Consider the following 25,976-nt stretch of genomic DNA (forward strand, 5'->3'; position numbering starts at 1 on the left):
CCTCTTTTGTTGCCAGCATAATATTCTGAAGAAATATTAGTATTTAATGTTAAACAGTGAACTACACAAGACTATAACAAAAATAGACATTTAGATCAATGGAACGGAATAAAAAAACCCAGAAATGAAGTAATCTTCAATAAAACAGGAAAGAATATCCAATGGGAAAAAGTCTCTTCAAGAAATGGTGTTGGGAAAACTGGACAGCGACATACAAAAGAATGAAATTGGATGAATTTCTCATACCATACACAAAAATAAATTCAAAGTAGGTTACAAACCTAAATATGAGACGGAAAACATTAAAATCTAGAGGAGAACACAGGCAGTAACCCTTGACCACAGCAACTTCTTACTAGATATATCTCATGAGGCAATGGAAACAAAAGCAAAATAAGCTATGGGGACTTCATCAGAAAAAAAAGCTTTTTCACAGTGAAGGAAATAATTAACAAAACTAAAAGATAACTATGGAAGGGGAAAGGATATTTGCAAATGACATATCCAAGCATAGGTTTAGTATCCAAAATCTATAAAGAACTTAACTCCACAGCACCAAAATGAATAATCCAATTAAAAATGGGTGGAACATATGAATAAACATTTTTTCCAAAGGACATATAGATGACCAGCAGACACTTGAAAAAATGTTCAACATCACTGATCCTCAGAGGAATACAAATCAAAACTACAATGAAATATCACCTCACACATCTCAGAATGGAAATTAACGATGCAGGAAACGTGTTGTCAAGGATGTGGAGAAAGGTGAGCCTTCTTACGCTGTTAATTGGAATGCAAACTGATGCAGCCACTGTGAAAAGCAGTATGAAGTTTCCCCCAAAAGTTAAAAATAGAACTGCTCTACAGTTTAGTAATTTTACTACTAGACATTTACCCAAAGAATACAAAAATACTGATTCAAAGGGATGCATGCACCCTGATGTTCACAGCATTAACTACAATAGCCAAATTATAAAGAGCAAATGTCCATCAACTAATTAATGGATAAAGAAGAGGTGGTACACACACACACACACACACACACACACACACACTAGAATATTACTCAGCCAACAAAAGGAATGAAATCTTGTTATTTACAAAAACATGGATGGAGCTAGAGAGTATTATACTAAGAGAATAAATCAGAGAAAGACAAATACCATGTGATTTCACTCATGTGGAATTTAAGAAACGAATGATCAAAGGGAAAAAAGAGAGAGGCAAAACAAGAAACATGAACTATAGAGAATAAACTGATAACAGAGGAGAGGGCTGAAGGGATGGGTTAAATAGGTGATTGGGATTAAGAAGTACACTTGTTGTGATGAGCAGTCAGTGTTGTGTTGAATCACTAAATTGTACAACTGAAACTATATTACACCATATATATAAATAACTGGAGTTATTTTTAAATATTTTAAATAAAAAACCTTTAAAGAGTTTTAGCTGTCTAAATAGATTTCAGCTTTAGTTCATGGTCATAGGAAAACTGAACTCATCAGTTTGTTATTATAAAGGAGGAAAACAACAAGGAATAACAATATATAAAAAACAACAAATTTGAAGAAAAATAAAAGTATTCTATGAAGTCCATTGGAACACATTTAAGTAAAATTGAAATTGATTGTATTGATCACTAAAATAAAATTTATTATTGCACTTTCTAATCATCTGGCTTTAATTGTAGGTAATGAAAGACATACTCAACACCATAGTCCTTACAATGACATCATTCTTTAAAGAGGCTTGATAATACTCACCTAAAATCAGTCATTTAAATACATCTGTCACCTTTTTAGACTGTTTAAGTAATTTTCTCAACTATCATTAAATAAGAAATGGTCACTGCACATTTTCTTTGGTTTTATTGCTGTAAATTTACATCAAAAGAACCATCTCACATAATAATTGTTAGAGAATGATCCATTAAAATAAGAGACATATACAAGAAGAAGCAAATTCTAAATTGTTTTCTTTAGTGAAAATAATTTATTTTAATTGTGTAAAAACAAAAAAAAATTGAGTCAGAGAACTTAACTGAGATTTTACTTATTATGGCAATTACATGGAAAAATTATTACAGAAATTTTTTTTCTCTTCAGTAAAAGTAATCTGCAATTAGCCATGTACAGTTTATGCACTAAAAATGTCTAACTTTGGCTATGAACAGATCATCTTCGATTCTGAATATTTTTCTCAGCTATAGTAATATTGAACACGCACATACACACATTACCATTTCTGGTAGCTGGTGGGCCAATAGCCATGGCCACTAATGAAAATAATTAAAATTTTAAGTCAAATATAGATAACACTGAAAATACTAATGGACCTCATTTTCTTAAAAAAAGATATCATTTATTTATTCATGAGAGACACACAGAGAGAGGCAGAGACTTAGGCAGAGGGAGAAGGAAGCTCCCTGTGGGGAGCCCGATGCAGGACTCAATATTAGGACCTCAGGATCACGCCCTGAGCTAAAGGCAGACACTCAACCACTGAGGCACCCCGTTGCCCCGGACCTCATTTTTTAGAGCAGTTTAGCCTTAAAGAAAATTGAGCAGATAATATAAAGATTTCTTTATATCTACTTTCTTCCTCCTGCCCAAAGTTTCCACTGTTACTAACTTCTTGCACTAACGTGGTACATTTTTTCCTACTGGTGAAATACTGATACATACTATTGTTATTGTCATTGTTATAATTAATTAAAGTCCATATTTTACTTTGGGTTTACTCTGTGTTGTACATTCTTTGGTTCTGGCAAATATATATATGACATGTATCCATCATGACAGTGTCATACAGAAGATACTCATTACCTTAAACATCCCCTGTGTTCTTCCTTTTCATCCTTCTCCCTCCATGAAACCCTGGTAGCTGCTAATTTTTTTTTCTGTCTATAATTTTTCCCTTTTTAGACTGTCATATAGTTGGAATTGAACAGCATGCAGTCTTTTCAGATTGGCTTATTTCACTAAGCAACATACATTTAAGGTTATTCCATGTCTTTTTGTGGTTTTATATAGCTCATTTCTTTTTATCACTGAATAATATTCCACTGTATGGATGTATTACAGTTTGTTTATCCATTCACATTTTGAAGGACATCTTGGTTACTTCCAATTTTGACAATTATGAAGAAAGCTGCTGTACACATTCTTATTCATGCTTTCATGTGTACATAAATTTTCAAGTCATTTGTGTACATACCCAGGAGTGTGCTTACTGCATCATTTAGTAAGATTATAATTAGTTTTGTAAGAAACTGCCACATTATCTTCCAAAGTTGTGGTATCTTTTTGCATCCCACCACCAATGAAGAATTCCTGTTGCTCTACACCTTCACCATCATTTGGTATTGTCAGGGGTTTTTTTTGTTGTTGTTGTTTGTTTGTTTTGTTTTGTTTTGTTTTCCATTACAGCTACACTAATAGGTATGTAGTAGTACCTCATTATTGTTTTAATTTGCAATTCTCTAATGTCATATCTTGGTAAACACTTTTTAATATCTTTGTTATTGATTTTCTCTTGAACAATGTGTCTGTTCAGATCTTTACCTATTTTTAATTGGATTGTTTTCTTATTATTAAATTTAAGTGTTTTTAATACATTTTGGATACATCTTTGTAAGATATGTTTTGCCGTAGCTTGCTGTAGTTTGTCTTTTCATTCTCCTAACAGTGTCTCGTATAGAATAAGATCCAGTTGACTGATGATGATGTTCTGTTCAGCTAATTTTTACTGAATTTCCCTCTGCTGGAACTATTACTGGAAGAGAGAGGTGTTAATGGATGTTTCTGTTTTTCTTTGCAATTATATTAGGTTTTGCCTCACATATTTTGAAATTTTATTTTTAGACACATATTTATTAAAGATTGTTATGTTTTTTAGAGAATTAACCCCTTAGTCATTATGTGATGCCTTTTCTATCCCTGATTATTTTCCTTCTTCTGTGTATCCTTTGTCGAAAATTAAAAGAAATACTCCTACTTTCTTTTGAACTGTGTCACAAAGATATATCTTCCTCCATCCCTTTATTTTAAATCTACATGTGTATTTACACTGAATGTGAGTTTTGTAGATAAAATGGATTTTTTTGATTTATTAAATCTTTTTGTTGGTATATTGTCATTCATATTTATTATTATTGTCACATTTAGATTAATAGCCATAGTACTTGTAAATATTTTCTATTATTGCCCATGTTCTTTTCTCCTTTTTTGTCTTCCAATATTTTTTCTGTCTTATGTGATTTGAGTTCTTTATACAATTTCATTTTCTCTCTTAGCATATGAATTATAGTTATTTTAAAATTTTTTATTCTGATTGTCCAGAGTTTGCAATAAATGCTTACAACTATATAAGTTCATGTTCAAATAACACTACACTGTTTCCTGGATGGTCCAGATACATTATAATGGATTATCCCCAATTCCTCCCTCCTGCTCCTTAAAGCATTTCCATCATTTATTTCATTTATCCATAAGCAATAATCACACAATACATTGTTATTATTTTGAACAATGAACAAGTAGAGCAATTAAGAATAGGAAAAATAAGTGTTTATTTCATCTTCATTTATTCTTTCTCTAATGTTCTCCTCTTTATATAGACCTGAGTTTCCAACCTGTATTATTTTCCCTCTCTGAGGAACTTAGAGCTTTTCTCACAAGTCACATGTGCTGGTGAAAACTTCCCTCAGCTTTTGTTGTCTAAAAAGTTCTTTATATCTCCTTCACTTTTGAAGAATAGTTTTACTGGACACATATTCCAGGATGGTGGGTTTTTTCTTTCAATACTTTAAACCCTATTCTCTTCTACCTTGACTGGTTTGTAAAGAGAAGTCCAGTGTAACTCTGATCTTTCTTTGTTCTTTCTTCCTTTATAGGTGAGGATTCCCCACACTTTCTTTTTCAACTTGCGTGGTGTTTTCTGATATGCCTGTGACTATGGCTTGATGTCTGGCATTAATTTGAGGGATGTCTCACCCATTATTTCTTCAAATATTTATTTTGCTCCTTTCTCACTTCTTTTACTGCATGTTACATCTTTTGTAATTGTCCCACAGTTTTTAGATATCTCATTTCTTTTCCATTCTTTTTTTTTCCTCTTTAAATTAAACTTTGGGAGATTTCTATTAGAATATGCTAAAGCTCACCGATTCTTTCCTCAACTGTGTCAAGTCTACTGATTGGCCCATCAAGGCATTATTCATTACTGTTAGTTTTTAATATTTGATATGTCTTCTTGTTTTTTGGGGTTTCCACATCTCTGCTTATATTACTTGTCTGTTCCTGAATATTTTCTATTTTTCCACTGAATCCCTTAGTGTATTAATCATGGTTATTTCACCTACCTATATTGCACTTCCAAACTTCTGTCGATTGCAAGTCTGGTTCTCTTGTTGCTTTGTCTTTTAGACTGTGGGTTTGTTTTGTTTTGTTTTCCTTTTTAGTTAGCATGCCTTCTAAATTTTTTTGAAAGTAGACATGATATATTGTGTAATAGGAACTAAGATAAATAGGCCTTTAGTGTGAGGCTTTAGTTTTACTTGTAGGAGTTATGTTGTATTTATTGTTTTAACCATATGTATCTAATTTTTAAATTTTCTCTAGTATCCTTTTTTTTTGTCTCCCCTGTATTATTTGGGCTCCCTTGGCAATTTATTCTTAAATAGAGTCTAAATTTTGTAGTTTCTGATCTGTAATTGCCTGATCTATAGGAGTCCTATTGATGTGGCAGTAAGTTATGGGGAGGGGAAGACATTATTCTGTAATCCTATGATTAGGTCTAAGTATTTTACCAGGTTTGTGAGCCAGAGCTGCAACTTTCAGAAATGCTTTTCAGCCCTTCCCCCTGCCCCCTCAAGAGAGATAGATATTTCCTTGTTCTAAGATTTGGAGTAACAACTTTCAAGCTCTTTAGATATTAGATCAAAAGTTGTAAGCCTAGATAGCTTTTTTAAAAAATGTATCACTTACCAAATTAATTAGCAAAATAGGGATTTAGGGATATATAAAAAGTTATGAAACTTGATTTTAAGTATTTTTTAAAAATCATATAAATTGACTATAATAGTATCAGAGAAAAATTAATTTACTTTCTTTTTTTAATTTAAATTCAATTAGCCAACATATAGTACATACTTAGTTTCAGATATAGTGCTCAATAATTTTCAGTTGCATATAACACTCAGTGCTCATCAAATCATGTGCCTTCCTTAATAGTTGTCACTGATTTACCCCAACTCTCCTTCCAGTTTTTGATGGAACAAAAATTATACTGATGCTGGATTTCTTTCTTTCTTTCTTTCTTTCTTTCTTTCTTTCTTTCTTTGTTTCTTTCTTTCTTCTTTCTTTCTTTTTCTTTCTTTCTTCTTTCTTTCTTTCTTCTTTTTTTTTTTGATGCTGGATTTCTTTTTTTTTTTTAAGATTTTTTAATCTATTTATCCATAGAGACACACAGAGAGGAGAGAGAGAGAGAGAGAGAGAGAGAGAGAGCAGGCACCATGCAGAGAGCCCGACGTCGGATTTGATCCAGGGTCTCCAGGATCATGTCCTGGGCTGCAGGCGGCGAGAAACCGCTGTGCCACCAGGGCTGCCCTGATGCTGGATTTCTAAAAGAAACAACAGAAATTAGAAAGTAGTGGCATGAACTTTTACCCTATACTGACAAATATCCTTTGTGAGGATAAGGTGAAAAAAGACATGTGCCAAAACCAAAAATAGAGATTTTATTACAAATAAAATGTTACCAAAGGAAAATTTTAAGTAGGTAGTGGGCAAAAGAAAATAACACCAAAGGAAAATTCCAAGATTCAAAAAGAAATAAAGAACAAAGAAAAAAATACATTAGTGCATAAATCTAGAGACAGCTATAAAAACGATATAATTAACTCTTGTGGGTTTCAAAAAGATAAAATAATCTACATGATAAAATCAGTATAAAAATATAAAGGTATGTAAAGTATTCTCAGGTTCTTGTATAAAGGGATATTAGTAAATATATTGATTAATCTTAGACTTTAATGACCTAAAATTAATGATAAAATGTCTAAAACTACAAAGATTAAACATAGGGATGCCTGGGTGGCTCAGCGGTTGAGTCCCTTCCCCCTGCTCAGGGCATGATCTGCGGTCTCAGGATATAGTCCCACATCAGGCTCCCTGCCTGGACCCTGCTTCTCCCTCTGCCTACCTTTCTACGTTTCTCTCTGTGTCTTTCAGGAATAAATAAAATCTTTAAAAAGAAAGGAAGAAAGAAAGAAAGAAAGAAAAAGAAAGAAAGAAAGAGAAAGAAAGAAAGAAAGAAAGAAAAGAAAGAAAGAAAGAAAGAAAGAAAGAAAGAAAGAAAGGAAAGAAAGAAAAGAAAGAAAGAAAGAGAAAGAGAATAACATTCTAACTAGTACAAAAAATTACTTTGACAATCAAAAGGAGGATATTATAATGATGGCAAAGCAGAGAAACATATTGCAATAGAAGATGCAAGCTAAGACTGTAAGATTATAAATTCAAACATATCAATGATTGTAATAAATCTACATAAACCAATTTCTAAAAACCCAGGCTTTGTTTATTTATAGAACACTCATTGTAAGTTTGGATCAAACTTATGCACACAGAAATACTGACTATAAGAAAAAATTAATGATGGGCAGCCCAGGTGGCTCAGCGGTTTAGCGCTGCCTTCAGCCCAGGACCTGATTCTGGAGACCCAGGATTGCGTCCTGAATCAGGCTCCCTGCATGGAGCCTGCTTCTCCCTCTGCCTATGTCTCTGCCTCTCTCTTTCTGTCTCTCATGAATAAATAAATAAAATCTTATAAAAAAGAAAAATAATAATGAATAAAAAAAGACAAAAAGAAAAAGTCCAGCAAAAAATAAATACTAATTTTAAAAAGAAAATCATTTAGTTATAGTAATATCATTTTGTGATGTTTTGTATAATCCATGTGGAGTTCTCACAGAGATGTCTGTGCTAGAGATGCATGTTAGGGAGCTGTTTACATATAGATAAGGGAGCTGTTTACATATAGATAATATTTAAAGTTATAAGACTTGGGGATTCCTGGGTGGCTCAGCAGTTTAGCTCCTGCCTTCCGCCCAAGGCGTGATCCTGGAGTCTCGGGATCAAGTCCCACATCGGGCTCTCTGCGTGGAGCCTGCTTCTCCCTCCGCCTGTGTCTCTACCTCTGTGTGTGTGTGTGTCTCTCTCTCATGGATAAGTAAATAAAATCTTTAAAAAAAAAAGTTATAAGACTTGATAAATCACCAAAAGTGAATTTCATAAGAAGAAAAGAGAATCAAGATTGAGTGCCAGGGGATCCCTGGGTGGCGCAGCGGTTTAGCGCCTGCCTTTGGCCAAGGGCACGATCCTGGAGACCTGGGATCGAATCCCATGTTGGGCTCCCGGTGCATGGAGCCTGTTTCTCCCTCTGCCTGTGTCTCTGCCTCTCTCTCTCTCTCTCTGTGTGACTATAATAAATAAATAAATAAATAAATAAATAAATAAATAAATAAAAAAAGATTGAGTGCCAGAAACCACCAGCTTTAAGATGTCAGTTAGATGAAAAAGAAGCAGTAAAAGAGATGAAAAACAAGCCATCAATTTGGAAGGAAGAAAACCAGGAAGTTTTCTGAAAGTCAAGTGTGTCAAGGTGGAATGATTGATGAATCATGATAAAGTCTGCTTATAGATCATATAAATTCGAAATATGATCAATGATTAGACAATAATGACAAAAAGGTTGAAAATGTTGATAACTCTTACAGTATATTGTGTTCTCCAACACCCTTAATATCAATTCCTCATTCTGTCATCAGAAGTGATAATTTGTTTTTTAACAATTAATTCTCCCTCATTTCCCTCTTTTTCTCTAAAATCAGAAATGGGTTTTTTTTTTCCATTGGTGTATTTATTCCAAAACTCCACACATTCAGTATGGAAGGTCCCTTTATTGTATACATAACTGGTTTATATTACTTGGGGAGATAAATTTTATTAAATGTTTTTCTTGTGGTTGTCTTACTGAGCAAAATAAGTCATAATAGAGCATACAAGTAAATTGATGTTTCTTCTCTTTTTCATCAATATAGATGACATTATTAGAAAAAAAAAGAAATATACCTTCTAGGAGCATATTAACAGAGAATGAATAGAGAACCACCTCAATTACTGCTGGAGATTCTTCTGTTAAGGAAGATCAACCACTAATTTCCATATATCTGCTCTAAAAGTACCACAAATTTTTAATTATGATCCACTCCTATGAGACTTATATTCTTACCGATGCAGGTCCAAATGAGTTTACTATGTCCCCTTAGATAGGAACTTTAATGATTAGATATCCACGTGGAGGAAATCCTTAGAAGCCATTTTCCATAATCTTAATCTCTTTAAACTTAGCTTATTTCTCTTCCTCTTGGTTTGTTTCTGAGATTTCAAATTTCCATGTATAGATACTAATTTATGATAAAAGCTGAAGGTCAAATTTTGTTCTTTATAATTCAAGGTAATAGTCAGTTTTGGAAAGAGAAAGAAGAGATCTTCAACTCCCATATACAATCAACTATGCCATCCACTTGCTTCCATTGTCACAATATTTATAGGTATAGGAGGTATACATCAGGGAAATGCTCAATATATTTGGGTATATTTTGTTTCAACTATAAATTATTTCTTCCACAGCTAAGTAAGACCATATGTGTGTCTTGAAATTTCCTTACACTCCTTTTATTCATAGTCTAGGCTGAAAGAAAATATAAGTTGCTTATCTTATGATTTATTTTCACATGATCTCCAACTTGATTTCCATTTGGCTTTATAGGAGATAACCATTCCCAAGCAAAATGTTTATATAGGTTTTATTTTTCAAGCTACGTGGAAATCTAAAATAAAGAGTGAAACTTGAAGGTTATTAGAAGAAAATGGAAGAGCCCTGTCTAGTCTCAATTAAAAGACTTTTCTCCTTTCCATTAAAGGTCAACTCCATATTAGACTAGCTATGATTTTGATGGCTCAATATAGTTATTTACTAATATTAATTATTCTTATCTTGATTGCAGTAGGTAGTATGGGCTCTGAACTGACCCTTTTAATTGGAGTGTGTGATCAAATCATTATTCTTCAAAGCACAATTTGACAGTGTGCCCAAACCTAGAAAATAACAACTTACCCTGAATACAATAGGGTCATTTTATTTGCTTTTAACAAAGTTGAGATTTCTATCCAATTTGAATATGACTGTATTTTATGGTACTTCTATATGGATTATAAATAAATGAAGGAAGTAAATTTAGGTATTCAGAATGTTTGTATGATATATGAGGAGGAAGACTCACTACACACTAAGAACCAAATGCTACTAGAAGGGTTCAAGATTGCAGTGTTAGGAAGATCTTGAACTCATCTTTTCCTATAGACACACAAAAATTATAATATATATAATGATTCCCTCCAAATAGACCTGAAATCTAAGTAAACATAGCCTCCACAACAAAGGATAAAAGGCAGCATTAAAATGCATAGGAGATTCAGAAACATGCTTATACCAAAACAAAAACAAAAACAAAAACAAAACACTGTGGCAATTCACAAGCAAAAGGGATCTCAAAAATACATAAAATTTTTCCTGATAAAGAAGGGGTCTGTACTCCACACCAAGTACTTCAACCTCTAAATATTGTACAGGATAAATGAACTCCAGAAAAACCACAGAACTGTAGGGAACAGAAAACGTGCTCTTAAAAGGCTCACTAAAAAATTCACTTGCACAGGATCCTTGCACATAAATACCAGTCTGAAAATTACATAGACCGTATGGGAAAGAAACCCACTAATTAATCTTAAAACATCTGCAAGAGAAGCAGGAAATCTTTTGAACTCTTTCTGGGGCAGAGACACCAGTGGATGCCATTTTGTGACCTCATTCCAACTTCTAATACTGACAATGGTGAGAGCTATTTGGAATTTTCCCTCTAATCTGTTTGCACCAGAGTGTGCACCCCTCTAAGGGCTCTACCTACACCCATTATGTAGCTCTGTATTATAGCTAAGACAGCCAAGAACCCCACTTATAACACAGCTGCATATCACAACCAGGCCAGGTATGAGGCCATCCACTTCTGTGTCATACTTACATGTCACAGCCAGTCAGTGAAGAGCTTCATTAACCCTTGGGGGCGGCTGCATGACACAGTCAGGTCAAGTGACAGCCCTGCTTACCACCCCAAGCCATAGTTGTGATCCAATCACAGTAGGTGGACACAGGCACCTGACAGAAAGAAAACCCTTGAGGACCTGGTTCAGGTGCTTTGGAAAATGGTGCTTCTGAGCCCCACAGGACACCTACACAAGATCATTCCTTCAAGACTGGGAGTGGTAACTAATTTGCCCAATACAATTAAACACAAAGGAGTCAGGCAAAATAAAGAGACAAGGAAATGTATTCTAAATGGAAAAAAAAAAAAAGGATAAAACCACAGAATAAGGCCTTAATGAAACAGAGGTAAGTCATCTACCTAACCAGGAGTCTAAAATAATGGTCTTAAAGATGTTCACTAACCTTGAGAGAAAAATGAGCACAGTGTGCACTTGAACTTTCTATATGAAGTTGAACTTTCTGTATGAAGAGATAAAAAATATTTTTTATACCAAACGGAAGTTACAGCACTGAAGAACACAATAAATGCACTGAAAAATATACTAGAAGGGTACAACAACAGACTTGATGAAGCAGAACATATCAGTGAGGTGGAAATAAAAATGGAAATAACTCAAACAGATTGACAAAGGAAAAAAAATTAAAAAATAAAATATTTTAAGGGAATTTTGGGACAACATTAAATATAATGTTCATATTATAGGGGTCACAGGAGAAGAGAGAGAGAAGACCAAGAACTTTATTTGAAGAATTAATGGCTAAAAATTCCCCTCATTTCTGCTGAAGGAAAACAAACATTCATATTTGGGAACTCCAGAGAGTTCCAAATAAGAGAAACCTCAAGAGATATACACTGAGACACATTATAATCAAAATGGTAAAAACTAAATAAAGAAATCTTAAAAGTAGCAAGAAATAAGTGTAACCTCATAAAGCTATCAGCTAAATTTTCAGCAAAAAAGTTGCAGGTTAAAATGGAGTAACATGACATATTCAAAGTGTTGAAAGGAAAAGAAAAAAAACTGCCAACCAAGAATTTTCTACCGAGCAATGATTCAGAATTAAAGGGATATTAAGGATTTTTCAGATAAGCAAACTGTAAAGGAGTTCATTGCCACTATATCAGTCCTACTAGAAATCTTAGAGACTTATTTAAGCTTAAAAGCAGTGGCACAGATAAGTAATGAGTTTATAAAAGTAAAAATCTTGGGACATCTGTGTGGCTTAGTCAATTAAGCCTCCAACTCTTAATTTTGGCTAAGTTTATGATCTCAGATTGTGAGATTGGGCACCATGTTGGATTACACACTGGGGTTGGAGCCTGCCTAAGATCCCCTCCCTCCTTTTCCCTCACTCCCTGCACTCTCTCCCTCTCTTGAAAAAAAAAAAAAAGTAAAAATTTCAATGGCAAAGGTAAATATATAGTAAAGATAGTAGATCAATCATTTATAAAGCAAATATGAAGGTTAAAAGACAAAAGCAGTCACAGTGAAAATTGCAATAATTAGTTAATGTATGCATAATAAAAATGTAAATGTGACATCAAAAATATAAAATGTAAGGGAGAAAGAGTAAAAATATGGTTTGGAAAGTGCTCAAATATAAGTTTCTATGAACTTAAAACCAAAGGTTATATACATAGGCTATTATATGCAAATTTCACAATAACCACAAGCAAAAATATTTTAAAAATTAAAAAAAGGAAGAGAGATTGAGAAAGAGAAAGGAACCTAAACATAATGCTAAAGAAAGTCATCAAACCACAAGGAAATAGAGAAACAGAAAAAGAAACAGAGAGAAACTATAGAAACAAAAAACAATTAACAAAATAATAAGTGTATACCTATCAATAATTACTTTAAATGTAAATGCACTATATTCTCCAATCAAAAGACATGGAGTGACTGAATGGATAATTCTTTTTAAAAAGACCCATCTTGGGACGCCTGGGTGGCTCAGCGGTTGAGCATCTGCCTTTGGCTCAGGGCATGATCCCACGGTCCCAGGACTGAGTCCCACATCAGGCTCCCTGCATGGAACTTGCTTCTCTCTCTGCCTGTGTCTCCGCCTGCCTCTCTCTCATGAATAAATAAACAAAATCTTTTTTAAAAAAAGGACCCATCTCAGGGATCTCTGGGTGGCTTTTTTTTTTCTTTTTTTAAAGTTAGCCAGTGTGTAGACTTTATTACATAGGCACATTTTTTTTTTTAAGTAAACTGGTTTTATATAAAATTAATCATAATAGTACAAGAAGTTACATTAATTGAGGATGGATGATAAATAAAGGAAAATATAAGCCTTGAATCAGCTGAATCACTCACTGGATCTTGGGTCCACCCATCCTGACAGACTGAAATTCATTGATTGACTTTACAAAAATGGAGGGAAAGGAGGAGTGCTCTTTTTTATCTTTTATTCTTTGGCTAACACACTGATTCTGTTTAATTTCCTGCATATGGTAAAGTTTTCTCCAGGTTCTGTTGGCAGGTAGACACAGAGGTCAAATGAACACCGGCTTAGGGTCAGAGGAGCTCATAATATTCCCTAATGCCTGCCTTTGAGCCACGGAGTGATCCTGGAGACCCGGGATTGAGTCCCACATCAGACTTCCTGCATGGAGCATGCTTCTCCCTCTGCCTGTGTCTCTGTTTCTCTCTCTCTCTCTGTCTTTCATGAATAAATAAATAAAATCTTTAAAAATAAAAAAATAAAAAGGACCCATCTCTTTATGCTTTACAAGAGACTTACTAAGAATTAAAGATACATAGAGACAGAAAGTAAAGGGTTAGAAAAAGATATTCCAAAAAAAAAAAAAAAGAAAGAAAGAAAGAAAAAGATATTTCATGCTAAAAGAAACAAAAAGAATCTGGTATTGCTATACTCAGATCAGACAAAATAGGCATTAAAACAAAGACTATAATAAAAAACAAAGAAGGGTATTATACAACAATAAAGAGAGCAATCTAGTAAGGAGAGATAGCATTGATAAATATATATGCTTCCAACATAGGAGAACCAAAATGTATAACGCAGGGGAGCCTGGACATCTCAGTTGGTTGAGCATCTGACTTGGTTTTGGCTCAGGTCACGACCTTGAGATGGAGCTCCATGCTCAGCAGGAATCTGCTGGAGATTCTCTCCTACTCTCTCCCTTTCCCTCTGCCCCTCCTTCACTCATTCATGGTCTCTCTCCTCCTCTAAACATAAATAAATAAATCTTTAACAAATCCAAAGGGAGAAATTGACAGGAACATGATAATAGCAGGGGACTTCAAAACCCAACTTAAATAATTGAATATATCATCCAAACAGAAGATCAAAAGGATATATCTCCTTAAATAGCACATTAGACCAGATGGACTTAATAGACATAAATAGAACATTCTATCAAAAAACAACAGAATACACATTCTATTCAAAGACATATAGGACATTCTCCATGATACATTACATGTTAGGCCACAAAGGAAGTCTCAGTAAAGTTAATATGACTGAAATTATATCAGGTATCTTTTCTGACCACAGTGTTATGAATGTAAAAATCAATTAGAAGAAAACTGGAAAAAAAATACAAAAATGTGGAGATTAAAAAACATGCTACTGAACACCAATGGGTCATCAACAAAATCAGAGGAAAAACAAAAAAATACCTAGACAGAAATGAAAACACAAATAGAACATATAAAAATCTATTAGATACAATATAAATGATTTTAAGAAAGAAGATCAGAGCAATACAGGCTTACCTCAGGGAATAAGAGAAATCTCAAATTAACAATTTAACTTTATATCTAGAACTAGCAAAAAAAAAAAAAAGAAAAAGCCCAAAGTTAGTAGGAAAAAAGAAATGATAAAAAGCATAGCAGAAGTAAATAAAATGGGGATTAAAAAGCTAATAGAAAAGATTGATGAAACTAAGAGCTGATTTTTTGAAAAGATAAACAAAATTGATAAATCAGGAACCTTTCTTTTAGGGAGATTGAATCAGTAAGGCAAAATTCCAAACAAATAAAAGTCCATGATCAGATGATTTCATTAGTGAATTCTATCAAACATTCAGAGATTTAGTCCCTATCTATCTGAAACTTTTCCAAAAAACTGAAGAGGAGAGAACATTTCCAAACTAATTTTATGAGGCCAGCATTATCTTATTACCAAAACCTAGAAAAAGGCACCACAAAAAAATATAGACAAACATCCTTGATGAATATAGCTGTAAAAATCCTCAATAAAATATTGGCAAGCCAAATTCAACAAAACCTTGAAAGAATCATACACCATGATCAAGTGGTATTTATTCCAAGGATGCAAAGGATGGTTCAACATCCACAAATCCATCAATTCAATACACCACATTAACAAAATGAAAAATAAAAATCATATGATCACCTCAATAAATGCAGAAAAAGCATCTGACAAAATTCAATCTTAATTTATCACAAAAATTTTCAACAGTTAGTACAGAGGAACTGTAACTCAACTTAATAAAGGGCATATATGAAAAATCCACAGCTAACATCACACTTAATGGTGAAAAACTAAAAGCTTTAAGATCCAAGGACAAGGCAAGTATGCCCATTTTTGCCACTTTTATTCAACACAGTACTGAAAGTCCTAGCTGCAGCAATCAGACAAGAGAAATGAAACACATCCAAATCAAACAGGAAGAAGTAAAATTGCTTTTATTTATAAATGACATGATGCTATACATAGAAAATCCTGAAATCTATACTAAAAAAAAAAAAAAAAAACCTGTGGAACTAAAAATGAATTCAGTAAAGTTACAGGATACAAGTCTGTATTCAGACATTTATGGAATTCCTATACACTAATTATGAGCTACCATAAAGAAAAATTAATAAAGCAATCCCATTTGCATTAACATCGAAAATAGTAAAATATCTAGGAATACATTTAACCAAGGAGGTGAAAGACTGGCACTCTGAAAACTATAACACTGATGAAAGAAACTGAAGAAGACACAAATTAATAGAAATGTATTTGGTGCTCATGAATGAAATAATTAATATTGTTAAAATGTCCATACAACCCAAGGCAATATATGGATTCAATGAAATCCCTATTTTCCAGTGGCATTTTCCACAGAACTAGAGCAAATAATTCTAAACTTTGTATGGAACCACAAATGATTCTGAGTGGCTAAAGCAATCATAAGGAAGAAAAACAAAGTTGGAAGTATCACACTTACTGATTTCAAACTATACTACAAAGTGATAGTAACAAAACCAGCATGGTACTGGCATAAAAACAAACACATAGATCACTGACACAGAATAGAGAACTCAACTAAATCCACACATAAATGAATAATTTAATTTATAACAGAAAATCAAGAACACACGATGGAGAAAGGATAGCTATCTCTTCAATAAATGGTATTGGGAAAACTGGTTAGCCACATGCAAAAGAATGAAACTGGACCTTATCTTATAACATACACTATAATTTACTCCAAACTTATTAAAGATTTGAATTTAAGGCTTGCAATCACAAAATTCTTAATAGAAAGCATAGGCAACAAGACTTGATGTTGATCTTAGTGATGTATTTGTAGATCTTATGCCAAAGGCAAGGGTAATAAAATAAAAAATAAATTAAGGTAACTATATCAAACTAAAAAAAAAATCTTTACATCAAAAAAAAAAATCATTAAAACAGGCAAACCACTGGGCAGCCTGGGTGGCTCAGCGGTTTAGCGCCACCTTCAGCCCAGGGTGTGATCCTGGAGACCTGGGATCCAGTCCCATGTTAGGCTCCCTGCGTGGAGCCTGCTCCTCCCTCTGCCTATGTCTCTGCCTCTCTCTCTTTCTCTTTCTCTCTCTCTCTCTCTCTGTCTCATGAATAAATAAATAAAATCTTTAAAAACAAAACAAAACAAAAAAACAGGCAAACCACTGAATGGGAGAAGATATTTACAAATCATATATCCAATTAGGGGTTATTATACAAAATATATACAGAACTCATAAACTCAACAATAGAGAATCAAAAAGCTACAAAAAAGGGGCAGAGTATGGAAATTAGTATGGAGGTTCCTCAAAAATTTGAAAATAGAACTACCCTACAATCCAGCAATTGCAATACTAGATATTTACCAAATAACACAAAAACACTAATTTGAAGGGATATGTTTACCCTGATGTTTACACTAGCATAATCTACAATAGCCAAGTTATGGTAACAGCCCAAGTGTGCATTGATGAATGGATAAAGAAGTGGTGGAATATTTACAATTGAATATTACTCAGCCATAAAAATGAATGAAATCTTGCCATTTGCAATGGCATGCATAGAGCTAAAGACTACTATTGCTGAGTGAAATAAGTCAGTCAGAGAAAGACACATACCATACGATTTCTCTCATATGTGGAATTTAAGAAACAAATTATTTTAATAATTAATTATTTACTTCAGAGAGAGAGAAAATAAGGGGAGGCACAGAGGGTGAGTGACAAGCAGACTCCACACTGATCACAAAACCAACAGGGAGCTTGATCCCATGACCCAAAGATCATGACCTGAGTCAAAATCAAGAGTCAGATGTTCAACCAGCTGAGCCATCCAGGCACTCTAAGAAACAGACTCTTAACTATAGAGAACAAATTGATGGTTACCAAAAGGGAAGTGGGTGGGAGCATGGGTTAAATAAGTGATGAGGATTAAAGAGCACCCTTGTGATGAGCACTGGGTGTTGTATGGAAGTCTTGAATCACTGTATTGTACATCTGAAAGTAATATTACACTGTATGTCACTAACTGGGATTTAAATAAAAAACTAAAAACCAAACTAAAACAAAACAAAACAAAACAAATAGATAGGAATCTAACAGACATTTTTCCAAAGAAGATACAGATGGCCAACAGGCACACGAAAAAAATGTTCCACATCACAAATTATTAGAAAAATGGAAATTAAAATTAAAATGAGATATCACTTCATATCAGTTAGAATAGCTATTATCAAAAAGACAAATAATAAATATGGGAGAGAATGTGGGGAAAGGGAAATCCTTGCACACTTGGTAGAAATATAAATTGGTGCAACCACTATAGCAAACAACATGGAGAGTCCTCAAAAAATTAAGAATAGATCTACCATATGACCTAGCTATGCTACTTCTTGGTATTTATCTAAAAATTATGAAAAGATTAATTTTAAAAGATATATATATATATATACCCCTATGTTCACTGCAACATTATTTATAATACCCAAAATATGGAAGCGACCTACTTTTTCCATTGATAGATGAACAAATAAAGAAAATGTGGTATACATATATGGTGGAGTACTCAACCATAAAGATGAATGAAATCTTCCTATTTGTGACAACATGGATGAGCCTTAAGGCTAGGTAAAATAATTAGATAGAGAAAAATATATTTTTTTCATTTCACTCATAAGTAGAATAAAAAAAAAACACAAAAACATACTCATAAATACAGAGAACAAATGGATGGTTACCAGAAAAGAACAGCGTTGGGAGGTGGGCAAAATTGGTGAAGAGAGTCAACTGCATGTTTATGGATGATAACTAGACTTTTGTAATGTATACAGATGTTGAATTATAATGTTATACACCTAAACTTATATATTATTATATACTAACTTTACCTAAAAAACCCAATGCCAATTATTTTTGGCAGCACACACAAATATATAATTATAGAAATGGATGAGCATCAGTGCTGAAATTCAATGCATAACTGATAAAATTTGGGACTATGTGCATGTCCTATCATTTTAATGTAGAATGTGATTAGGCTTGAAAATGAAGGAAAAAAGGCAAGGTGGTAAATTGAAGAGATTTCTGAGGGCAATTTCATTATATATAAAATTGAAGATACTAAACTAGATATTTTCCATGACTCCTTTCATATAAAGTTCTGTGAGTTTCAACAAAATTTGTGCCTGAGTAGCTCTTGCATATTATGAAAAACAATCACCTTATATAGCACACTATGAATAAAGGGCTGGTTGTTGTTAAGTAGAATGAAAGACTATAAAATTTCTTGGTAAAAAGGGACATTTAACCAACCCAATGAACTATGGTTCTGCTCACTTTTTTCCCTCTAAGATCATTTTAATATATGCTAGAAAAGGTCACGATTAAATTTTTGATCTCCTTAACTTGTTATTAACTTTTGTAAATTCAGAACAAGCCAGAAAATGGCATATTATTTCTCTGTAATTCATATGTTAACCAGAACTACTAGAATTTCTATGAGGAATTAAAGTATCTCAGAAATTCTTTCCAGGTAGTACAATCTTAGTGAATAAATAGGTCAAATCTATTTCCTCTTCTTGCTGACAAGAGTTGTTAGCAGAATTTGCAGTGAATGAAAATTATTGCTATGTTATCTGGAATTAGTACAATTTCTAGGAAGCTGTAAAAATTCTGGGCAGCATGTATGAATTTAAGGAGAATTTCAATTTCTTGTTGCTGGTGAACTCTTGTTCAGCTTTCTCTATAATCTCTAATCTTATAGATTGCCAAGCCCAAATGATTCAAGAAGGGAAATTGGACATGTCCTTTAGTACTTCTGTTATGTTGGAATTTCTCCTACACTAATATCTACTCAAACCCAAAATGTGGAAGATTTCTGCAGCCTCATGGGAATCATAAATGAACATGCATTCTGAATGCAGACTGCATATCATTGCTGTTTAAATATCAAAAGATTCCAAGAGAGAATATGTACTTAGTGATTATTTATTCATCATTGGATTGGACTAAAATATTTTTTGATGTGGCATTTTTATTATTATTGACTTAAATTCCATTTTTATATAAATATCTATCTCCGTTTAAGTAGATATTAGAAAAATTTGTAGTTCATATGCTTCACTATATTATTTTTATTGCATTCTTCACCAAAAGTGACTCAAAAAAGAGTTTTGTATGTGTACCTATGCATCTATATGTATATGTGAGTATGTGAATAAAAATAGATGGAGAGGAGAAAAAAAGATTAGACCTCACAGATTATTAGGACATAGTTGTCACAGGTTATTCTATGAGATGGCATTAAGGGTATTATTTGGGGGGTGGGGGGACACCTGAGTGGCGCAGTGGTTGAGTGTCTGCCTTTGGCTCAAGTTGTGATCCCGTGGTCCTGGGATGGAGTTCCACATCAGGCTCCCTGTGGGGAGCCTGCTTCTCCCTCTGCATATGTCTCTGTACCTTTCTCTGAGTCTCTCATGGATAAATAAATACAATTTTTAAAAAAGAGTATTATTTTTAAATTTAGAAATATTTATTATTTTGATGCAGTATTTTAATAAATATCAATAATTACATTTCAAAAATAAGAACAAAGTAAGCAAAGGTTAATAATAAAGATAAGACTATTATTAAATAGACAACACAAAAATAAGAAAAAAATAATGTAATCAAAGATACTTCTTGAAACAATCATAATAATAGTTCTCTAGACACGTAAGAAAAAAAGAGAGAAGATTAAAAATTACAAAATGAGAATATTTGAAGATTCTACATTATATACATTTTAAAGGCTTAAATCCAACAATATGGATGAAAAAAGATAGATTCATTACCAAAGCACTTGTAAAAAGTGATACATAAACTGAGTAGCCTCCTATCTACTAAAGAAGTTGTATACTTAGATGTATCTTGCAAGAAGCTCTGTGGCCAAGTTCAAAAAGGGTGTTGCCTTTGTTCTCATCTAGGATTTTGATGGATTCTTGTATCACAGTTAGATCTTTCATCCATTTTGAGTTTATCGTTGTGTATGGTGTAAGAGAATGGTCTAGTTTCATTCAGTTTTCCCAGCACCATTTATTGAAGAGACGGCCCTTTTTCCAATGGATACTCTTTCCTGCTTTGTCGAATATTAGTTGACCATAGAACTGAGGGTCCATTTCTGGATTCTCTATTCTGTTCCATTGATCTATGTGTCTGTTTTTGTGCCAGTACCAAACTGTCTAGATGACCACAGCTTTGTAGTGCAATGTGAAATCTGGCATTGTGATGCCCCCGGCTCTGGTTTTCTTTTTCAATATTCTCCTGGCTATTTGGGGTCTTCTCTGATTCCACACAAATGTTAAGATTATCTGTTCCAACTCTCTGAAAAAATCCCATGGTATTTTGATAGGGATTGCACTGAATGTGTAATTTGCCCTGGGTAGCATTGACATTTTCACAATATTAATTCTTCCAATTCATGAGCATGGAATATTTTTCCACCTCTTTGTGTCTTCCTCAATTTCTTTCAGAAGTGTTCTGTAGTTTTTAGAGTATAGATCCTTTACCTCTTTGGTTAGGTTTATTCCTAGGTATCTTATGCTTTTGGGTGCAATTGTAAATGAGATTGACTCCTTAATTTCTCTTTGTTCAGTTTCATTGTTAGTGTATAGAAATGCCACTGACTTCTGGGCATTGATTTTGTATCCTGTCACACTACTGAATTGCTGTATGAGTTCTATCAATCTTGGGGTGGAGTCTTTGGGGTTTCTATGTACAGTATCATGTCATCTGCAAAGAAGGAGAGTTTGACTTCTTTGCCGGTTTGAACGCCTTTTATTTCTTTTGAACACAGACAACACCCTTTTTGAACTTGGCCACAGCAACTTCTTGCAAGATATATCTATGAAGGCAAGGAAAACAAAAGCAAAAATGAACTATGGGAACTTAAACTAGTTAAAAAGCTTCTGCACAGCAAACTAAAAGACAACCTACAGAATGGGAGAAGATATTGGCAAATGACAGATCAGATAAAGGGCTAGTATCCAAGATCTATAAAGAACTTATTAACTCAACACCCAAGAAACAAATAATCCAATCATGAAATGGGCAAAAGTCACAAACAGAATTTTCACAGAGGAAGACATAGACATGGCCAACAAGCACATGAGAAAATGCTCCACATCACTTGCCATCAGGGAAATACAAATCAAAACCACAATGAGATACCACCTCACACCAGTGAGAATGGGGAAAATTAACAAGACAGGAAACAACAAATGTTGGAGAGGATGTGGAGAAAGGGGAACACTTTTGCACTGTTGGTGAGAATGTGAACTGCTACAGCCACTCTGGAAAACTGTGTGGAGGTTCCTCAAAGAGTTAAAAATAGAGCTACCCTATGACCCAGCAATTGCACTGCTGGGGATTTATCCCAAAGATATAGATGCAGTGAAACGGCAGGACATCTGTACCCCAATGTTTATAGCAGCAATGTCCACAATAGCCAAATTGTGGAAGGAGCCTCGGTGTCCATCGAAAGATGAATGGATAGAGATATGTGTACAATGGGATATTACTGAGCCATTAGAAACGATAAATACCCACCATTTGCTTCAATGTGGATGGAACTGGAGGGTATTATGCTGAGTGAAATAAGTCAATAGGAGAAGGACAAACATTATATGGTCTCATTAATTTGGGGAATGTAAAAAATAGTGAAAGGAAATAAACGGGAAAGGAGAGAAAATGAGTGGGAAATATCAGAGAGAGAGACAGAACATGAGAGACTCCTAACACTAGGAAACAAACAAGGGGTGGTGGAAAGGGAGGTGGGGGTGTTGGGGTGACTGGGTGATGGGCACTGAGGGGGGCACTTGATAGGATGAGCCCTGGGTGTTATGCTATACGTTGGCATCTCGAACTCCAATAAAAATATATATATACAAAATCAATCAATCAAAAGAAGAAGTTGGATACAGTGGAACATTTTCTTTGAGGAAAATTCCAATCCTTGATGTTTTCACTATTAACTTATTCAAAATTTAATAAAGAAATATTATCAAATCTGCACATAATTTTATTCTGTGAGATCAACAATTCCCTAATATTAAACCAGAAGAAGAAATTCTGAGAGAACTATAAATCAGTATATGTCATAAATACAGACACAAAATTTCCTGACAGGGATCCCTGGGTGGCGCAGATGTTTAGCGCCTGCCTTTGGCCCAGGGCACAATCCTGGAGATGCGGGATCGAATCCCACGTCGGGCTCCCTGCATGGAGCCTGCTTCTCCCTCTGCCTATGTCTCTGCCTCTCTCTCTGTGTGACTATCATGAATAAATAAATAAAATCTTAAAAACAACAAACAAAATTTCCTGACAAAGTTTTAATAAGTCATATTTAACAATATACAACAAAAACTATGGGGGGCATATTTCCCCAGGAATGCAAAGTTGATGTAACATTTGAAAATCAATATAATTCACCATATTGTATTTTTTTAAAGTTTGATGGTCTTAACCAGTGCCTTGTGGAGGTAAGGAGTGGCTGACAAAATGCAATTAGATGGCAAAGGAAGAAGTATCAATAACTTGATGCACAGAATCTAGAAACATAATTGTCTATGCAGAAAATTCTAAGGAACCAGCAAAAACATCCTAGTAGGGTACAAAGTCAACACGTAACAACTGATGGTATTTTTCATACTAGCAATGTTCAGCTGGAGATAATATTTTAATGAATAGTATTTACAGTAGAATTAAAGACATAATAAATTGGAAATATGTTTGATAAAACAAGTGAAGTCTAGTAAATTGAAAAGTACAATGTATTCCTGACAAAAAATTAAATAAGCACTAAATAAATGGAAAGATACACTTTGTTGCTTGGAATATTTCAGCTTTCCTTAAAATGCTAATTCTCTCTGTGATGCTCTAGAGGTTCAACACAATCCCTATAAAAATCTCAGCAGGCTACATTGTAGAAATTGATGAGTCCATTGTACAGTTTACACGGAAATGTAAAGAACCTAAGTTAGCCAAAGTAATTTTGAAAAAAAACCCTTGGAGAGCTTACATTATCTGATATCAAAATTTATTATAAGTCTAGAGTAAAGACTACTTGACATTGGCATTAAAAAAAAAGACTTGTAGATAAGAAGGAAAGAATAGTGTCAAGAAGTATGTCTATATATATATGTTGTAACTGACTTTTGACCAAGATGCCATGAAAAGCAGTGAAATAGAATATCACTTTTCAAAAAAAAATAATACTGAAGCAATTGAGTGGCCATATGCACAATGGATAAATCAGTAAATAAACACATAAATGCATACATAAATAAATGAATATAAGCTATTTCCTCACATTATTTATGAAAGTTAAACAAAAATGGATCATTGACCTAAATATTAATGCTGACACTCTTTTTGTTTTAATTTTTTTTTTTTTTTTTTATTTATGATAGTCACAGAGAGAGAGAGGCAGAGGCACAGGCAGAGGGAGAAGCAGGCTCCATGCACCGGGAGCCCGACGTGGGATTCGATCCTGGGTCTCCAGGATCGTGCCCTGGGCCAAAGGCAGGCGCCAAACCGCTGCGCCACCCAGGGATCCCAATGCTGACACTCTTTTTGAGGAAAAAGTTAACTAAGGATTTTTTAATAGCACACAAAAAGCATTGAAAAAGGTATTCAGTGGAAAACAGCAAAGTAGGAGAAGCAGATTGAAAAGTGCCTGTGGCAAATATGAAGATTTATTAATTAATCATAGAATGTATGCTGGGGGGCAGGGACCTGCAGTAGAGTTCCCTGTGAACAAAAATGCTAAGGGGCACCATTTCTGTTCCCCACCCTCACCCCAGAAAGCTGGACACTTGCAGAAGCCAGTGTTAATACTCACCATCTATCTTGCTAGCACATGTACCCTTCCCCAGAGCTCTCCGGCACACCCATCTCACCACTGCATCTTGGCAAAGTGGCTCTTACCCCATTATACCCAGAAGTCAGCCCAAGCCAAGACATATAACACCCCAAAATGACTCCTTCCCTGGTGAGGTGAGAAGAGAGAAGCCATATCCTTCGATGGTCCTACTTGTGCAGAGAGGCTAATTATAGACAGCGAAGCTGAGTGCCAGCATCATCCACCAATAAGCCTGCTGTGGCCACAGCCATGCCTTTTAACAGCAAAGGGACTGAATCCTGCCCAGTGTATCCACAGCAGGCAAATTGTAGCTGGCTGGGCTGAACACAATTGCAGCTCAGCCACAACAGGAAGCACACATAGCCAACATAGGGGACATTCTGGAGTTTTAGTGACAAGGATGGTTTGACTATAGGGCACCACAGGACCTCTTCTACATATGGTTACTACTTTCAAGATGAGATGATGCACCTGACATACTTAGTACATAAAAACAAACACAGACAGTTATTAGACAAATGAACAAAGAGGATATGCCCAAAGGAAAGAACAATAAAAAGTCACAACAAAAGAGCTAAATGATATGGAAATAAGCAAATACCTGATAAAATATTCAAAGTAATGATTGTAAAGTTACTTGCTGGATTTGAAAAAAGGGGATTAACTCAGTGAGAACTTAAAAAATAGAAAGTATAAAAAAGAACTCATGAGAATTGAAGAATATAATAAATGAAAATACAGTAAGGAAACCTATAATAGATTATAACACATCTGTACTCTGAAAGACACAATAATAGAAAGCAATCTAGTTGAACAGCAAAATGAAAAAAAAAGAATAATAAAAAACAAAATAAGTTAATGGAACTCTGTGTGACATCATCGAGACTAATAATATTTGCATTATAGAGATCCCCAAAAAAGAAGAGAGAAGGGGGCAGAAAACTTGAAAAGAAAACTTGAAAAAAAAAACAACTGAAAATATCCCTACTCTAGGGAAGGAACAACTATCCAGGTCCAGAAAATACAGAAACCCCAAATAAGATGAACCCACAGAGGTCCAAACCAAGACACATAATAATTAAAATGGCAAAAAGTAATGTTTAATAGAAAATCTTAACAGCAGCAAGAGAAAGTATTGCTACCTTGAAAAGAGAACAGTT

The sequence above is a fragment of the Canis lupus genome, chromosome 32 (genome assembly GCF_003254725.2).
Source record: "Canis lupus dingo isolate Sandy chromosome 32, ASM325472v2, whole genome shotgun sequence".
Lineage (NCBI taxonomy): Eukaryota > Metazoa > Chordata > Mammalia > Carnivora > Canidae > Canis > Canis lupus.